The sequence below is a fragment of the Toxotes jaculatrix genome, chromosome 17 (genome assembly GCF_017976425.1).
Source record: "Toxotes jaculatrix isolate fToxJac2 chromosome 17, fToxJac2.pri, whole genome shotgun sequence".
Classification (NCBI taxonomy): Eukaryota; Metazoa; Chordata; class Actinopteri; family Toxotidae; genus Toxotes; species Toxotes jaculatrix.
Window position 1 is genome coordinate 17,132,890 of NC_054410.1, and position 6,343 is coordinate 17,139,232.

Sequence of the window (6,343 nt, forward strand, 5' to 3'; positions counted from 1 at the left end):
ACACAAAGCATAATCTGTACTGAGAGCACAATACGGTGGAAACATGATTACACACATCAGATTGTTTCTGTAGTTCCAGTGGATATCCCTGAGGTGATAGTGGTTTGGTGCATGGGTAAGATCCACGAGCCTTGTAGCGTACATGTTCATCCACAGTCTGCAAAAAGGTGTCACCCCATAGCAACCAATAATCAGATTTTGGTTGCTATGTTTTGCAGCTTCTAATTCTGCTTCCCAAAATATTGGCTTTGTTTACAAGGCTGCGTTGGTGTGGTTTTCAGTATCGAGTCTTCTCGAAGGCCAAAGTGAGACCCACAGCAGAGCCTGAAGGGAATTCTGAAGAAGAGGGCGACAGTGGAAGACCATGTCAGGGCTTATTAAAAGGATCACGTTCTCTTCTGAAGACCCGGGGGGCTGGCCACTTCCTGTGGCCATGTGGCAGGCACCAAACTCTGTAAAGACAAAACCAAACAGATGGACCCAAGAGAGCTCAGGGAATTGAGTATTTCCTCTGAAACTGTAGCTGTTCTTCTCCTCTTTTCTGCCTGCGATCAAGATTACTTTCTCTGGTTTCACTTCTTTATTCTTATACAAATATCTGCGCAGCTTTTCCTCCTTGTTTCATCAGGTTCATTTATTTTCTGCATCACTCACTTGCATCCAGCCCCTTCTGTCTTTTCCCTTTAGTCGTCCTCTGCACCTCAGCTATATTTTTCTTTAAAGCTCACACCTCATTTCCTTTGATCCACCTCCAAGTTCATCTCTTATGTCTGCTCATGCTCTGTTGAGATACAGCGTTCCCTCACAGCTCTGACAAGATGTAGCCTCGCATCCCTTTGCTCGCCGAGATGAGACAGTTGTGGGACAGAGGTGTCAGATGTCTGACTATGAACATCTGGAGAATGTTAATGTAATCAACGCAAATCAGATTCCTCTAACAGTCATTGGCAGGAGTTCAGGGCTCAGGAGAGGGAGATAGGGACTTGGGAGAAATGGAGCAAAAAGAAAAGGGAGGGAGAGCTTGTAAGGCAAGCAAAGAGGAAAAAGGTTGCTGGTTTGTGTCTTAGAGATTTAAACAGACATGCTGTTAAAGAGACGGTAGATACTTTTTTCTTTCACCGATGTTTTGCTCATGCACACAGCCAGAGAGATTAGAGAGGAAACACTTAGATGGTGAGAAAATGGGGCCCACTTCATTGCTGCAAATGAAATCTCAACCCCTGAGATGTATGATCATGTAGCATGGAAGGAGAGAAGGGTTCAGGGTCACAGTGTGTGTGTGTGTGAGTGTGATTAGTGTGCCCGTTGAATGGTTGAACGTGAGAGTGAGCCATTTGTAATGGTAACCTTTGACCTCTCAGTTCAGGGCTGTCGTAACTACGTTTCCTCTCCCCTGGGTAAGCGTGTGTGTGCACAAATATGTGTGTGCACATGTGCTGTCACTGGGGGAATCGGACGTATTTCCTGGTGCAGGGTCTCCCTGAGTCCCAGTGTAGTGACTGACTGGGAAAATAATGATAATGCAGGAGCAATGAGGTCAGCCTGTCTCTCTCTCTCTCTCGACTGACCCAGATTGTTGTAACGGCCAAATCAGATTCTGGTCCAACCCCCACCCACCCACCCCCCAGCATCATGGACAGAAAGCACCACCCCCCCCCAGGCCTACATGTGAACCACACACTCCTCTCTCCCTACTTGTGCCCACTGGGTTTATCATCGTGAAACTGCCACTGAAAACTACTCCACTGTCCATGAGCTAACCACTGATAACCACTGCTACTGTGTGCTGTGCTTGCAGTCCACATTATTTAAAATGCTGACCTGTGTTGTCTGTTTTTGCCTTGTGCTGTGTTTTGGTATCCTAAATACACAGATATAGTATGTATTATATACCACATGTAGCATGTTTATTATCTTTTGTCTAACCCCCCCCCCCCCCCCCCCCCCCCCCCTCCCCACATGTTTTTTCTCAATATAGAAAAAAAAGCCTTGAAAGGAAGAGAGACAGACGGAAGAAGAATCAAGCCAGGGGAAGGATGTGAAGGACAGGATGAGATGAAGAAATATACTGGAGGGAAGCCTGTAAAAAGGTATTTATACACTCCTATTCAGCCGACTAAAGGACAGACAGGGAGGCAGACTAACAAGCATAGAGCTGATATAGAGGCAGAGGAATAAAGCCAGGTGGCTGAACCAGACAGTGTGCAATCAAAAGTAAAGATGGAAAATCCAAGGGTGAAATTTTTAGATAGGTGAAGAAGCCGTTGTGATCTGAACCAAAGCCAGACACCATGTAACAAATGTTAGCAGCAAAGGGCGGGTAAAGGCTTACTAATACAGTCTGGGGTAGGAGGTGACACAGAAGGCTGCTGGGAGTGGGATACACACACACACACACACACACGCAGACACACCTATGAGCCCTATAAAATGACTCCCTACTTTCAAATCTTTATCGTACATTTCATTGGTTTGATGGTACATTGGTACATTTTTATTGCAGCTGTTAAACTACTCTGTCTACTCTTTGCTTAAGGACAAGCCTGAACTATAACAGATGTAATTAATGCTTTATGGACCAAATACCGACTAAAACCTGTGATTACTGACTGGAGTCTGGCTGTGGGTTGGCAGTAAGCTTTAGCAAATATGTTAAAAAAGGGAAATGCTGGTGGACATTTTATTTTTTAAATAACCTGAATGGCACAAAATGTATCAAAACCCATGACATAAATTTTTGTGTGAGGAAACACAGTATAAGCTTTGATGATACTGAAGCTACTATATATCCTACAAATTAGCATTGGGTATCATCCCTTTACAAGGTTTGAACACCCATTGTGCTGTGTATACTTTTTGCAAAAATTAATTTTGGTTTAAAAAGGAGCCTTAAGAAAAATGAGTGCCCCCTATACCAGCCTTCAGTCCCTGTGAAGGAAGCTGGTGGAGGTCTGTACAAAGACTATAAATAAAATAACCGTTTCATACTTTTCCAATAGTCTGACAGCATGTTGACAGCATGTACATTAAAATAATGTTTGGCCTCAGACGTTTTTACTTTGCTTGTTGTTATGCAAACATATTCAACCATGTCCACAAAGCTTTGAAAACGTATGTAACAGTAATTTTCCATGTCTACAGTCTTTAAAATGTATTCTGTCCACTGTGTGTCTGAGAAGTTTTGTTTTTGATGGCTAGTTTTGTGTTGATGGAGGCCAAAATGGAAAGAAAGGAATAAGAAAGAAAAAGATGCTGTTTCAGATTTTTCTCCATTAGCGTGGACACGGCCTGAGTAGAGCCCAGAGGGTGGGGAGGGTCAAGTTCTCACCTTTCTGCCCTTCAGTTTCCCCACAGCTGCCACCTCCATCCCAAACAATTACTGTCAAAAAGCCCCGCCACATACCACACACACTCTCACTTTCTCAGTTACACAAACATCAAACACACACCCAGACCCACAACAAACCAGCAGGGAGTCGAAAGATGTTTCTTAGAAATCAGCGCACATTCATCCCTTTTCAGCTGCAGACTGTTACAACTCTCTTTCTTGGTAATCTGGGACAGTTTTTGTGAGCTCCCAGAATTCACCAAGGAAAACTTGCATGGCACTTGTGGTGGGTCAGATTAATGCAGGCGTGCTGTGTGGCACTCTGTGTTGCCACAAGGCACTTAACCTACTTCCATGAGAGCATTAAGACCCAGTCATGTTATGAGTGTATGCCAGGGGCCCTGAAAACATCAAGTGTTTGATTTGATGGCCTTGCTTGATGAAATTCAGCACTCGCATCTGTACAATAACATAATGTCACCAGTGTTTTCATAGATGGAGATGACAAGACTTGACTGATGAGCAGAGGCCAATTGTAATGACCCATAAACTTAGCACAGGGCGCAGTAATCAGCTTAGAAGTTCACAACAGCTCCTGAGAGTTAGGTGGCAGGCCGCACGGTTAAAACCACGATGCATTATGAAATAAAGAGCTCAAGGCAGCCCCTAACAGAGTAATGTTATTGAGTTATCCCATAACTGGCTCAGCCAAATCCGCCTGCTGCACTTTGCTTAATGTACAACAGCTGGTGGTAGCTGGGGACTGTGGCAGCCATGATGGATGTGATGTCACATCGCAACTCCCACCCATCCTGACCTCCCATGATTCCTCATCTGCTGCAGGCTCCAGGAGAATGGTGAGTGTGGTGGAATGAGTGGTGAAAGTTTGTGGTATGCATATTGTCCAGAACTTATTCATTCAACACATTCTCGCCTTCTATAGACAGATACCGGACGTGAGGTTCTCCAGGTTGAAACTCCTTCATTCATGTTATCCCCATGCCAAATGAATTCCATCACTGTTGTCATGGCATTGTCACGGCAACCACTCAGACCCCTGTCATTAATGCTGCTGCTCAGTCAACAGGGAAAGTGAGAGCCAGACAGAGAGCAAAAGAGAGAGTGAGAGAAAAAGCAATATGGGGGCAGGAGGAGGTAGAAAGGGGAAGATGTGGAGTCAGAAACGATGGGAATGTAAAATAGACGGGAATATAAAATAGAAATAAAGTAAAGAAATAAAGTTGAGAAGCTGCGAGCGCTGGCTGAAATGACAGAGGGCTTTACACAGATCCAATTCTGTTAACAGTCACATTGACTATGTCTGTCCCTTCCTCTCTCTCCTGCAGGGATACTGGAAAAGAGCTGGGATGCACAGTAGGTACATGGTTTATTAATGGATCTGACTCTATTTTGGGAATCCATGTGAGGAACAGTTGCCTGAGAGAGCAAAAAATGTACAGAACACATACTTGATCCTTACATAGCTACAGGCATAGAGGCAGCTCTTCTCCTTTTCATCTGTGTCACTTCATGGAAACATAAATATGCAGAGTATATGCAAATGTCGTCATCACGTAACCACATGTTGAGTTTCATCACTGTTGCACTCTTTCCTTACTCGTAGTCTCACAGTCAAACACAAACTGAATCCGTCTTCCCCCATCTGTTTTCCTTTTTCTGTCTCATTTTTGTTTCACTCTGACACACACACACAAAACGTAGACATACACATGCATATTTCACTCTGCCCTGACATAAGCGCACCACTCTACCCTCCCCTCAGACTGGGAGGTACAAGATTAATCCATTTGCACGGCAGCAGAGGGGAGAGAGGAGCGACCAGAGGGACCAACATGAAGAGAAAGAGAAAGGAAAGAGGGCTGAGAAAGACTCTCTCTCTGTTAGCTGTAATTTGACAGAGACGTTGCCGTATCTTTTACATTTAGACAGTGACAGTCAGGGTGTACAGTAAAAGACAGAGGAGTCAGGGACTCTCGGGTGTCACTGTACAATCCTCTCACCTAGAAACGTGCTTCTCATAAACAATTAAATTATTAACACACTACACCTGGTGAACAAAATTAGCACAGTCTGAAAACAAGATATTGTGATTTGTTTGTGTGCACGAAGACTTGCAAGGCTGCTTCCCTTTGATGTATCAGTGGATGATAAGTGACATGCAATGATGCAAGCTGATGAAAAAGTGAAAAGGGGCTCAGCAAGGAAATGTGCTTCATGTAAAGCCTGATGAGAGCTGTCTCGATCCATATGAGGATGAATCTGAGCCTATGGGAGGTGGGGAAACAGTCTGAGACATAGAGAAATGCTGGCTGATTCCATTTTTGAGAAAGACAGTTGAGCTACTACTTCTCACAGTGGAATGTTTAAGGGAAAATGGGAAGCCATTGTGTCCGTTTGCAAACCTCAACAGTATTACAAACACCGTCGGTCAAACATGTAGCCTGTTTGAAATCCGACAACTCCTGGACTGGCTTTCATCAACGCTGTGTCACTACTGTCTGTGCAATTGCTGGAAAGGCCTGGGCCAAAGCAAAGATGAGTATCTTTCCATTGCGGTGCCCCTCTCATCCGTTATCCTCATCTGAAAGGTGCGTCTTTGTATTGATTTCCTCCACCTGCCAAAAGCTTGGTGAACAGCTGCTTGGTTGGACGGCCACATTACTCATCCTGGACATTTAGCAGATATCAATAATCAGCCGTTTCCCTCTTCTCTATTTGGAATAACAAGGCCATACATCAGGCCCAACAGTCACTAGCTTACTGCCAAACTGCTTGAGACTCTAAACTCTTCTCAGCCCTTATAAGGTGATTCAGTCTGTGGTTGGACAAGGGAAGCCGGAGATGTCTATAGGTTGGGACAGGCCGTGACAGTTGGTACTTTTGTGCCTCGTGTTTATATCCAGCTCTGAATGCCGAGGCATTCAGCTCATTAAGCTTTATTTCTGCCTATAGCCAAACCATTATTGCCCTGAAACAACCTCTTGTTAGACTGTG

The 6,343-nt window shown here is 44.4% G+C and overlaps 1 long non-coding RNA gene across 1 annotated transcript; it reads left to right on the forward strand.

Annotated features, from left to right (window-relative positions):
* Positions 1-1,997: 1,997 nt before the first annotated feature.
* LOC121197711 lies at positions 1,998-4,707 on the forward strand. Its single transcript, XR_005896264.1, has 3 exons — positions 1,998-2,090; positions 4,075-4,185; positions 4,675-4,707. It is a non-coding gene; the product is annotated as an uncharacterized LOC121197711 (long non-coding RNA).
* Positions 4,708-6,343: the final 1,636 nt, after the last annotated feature.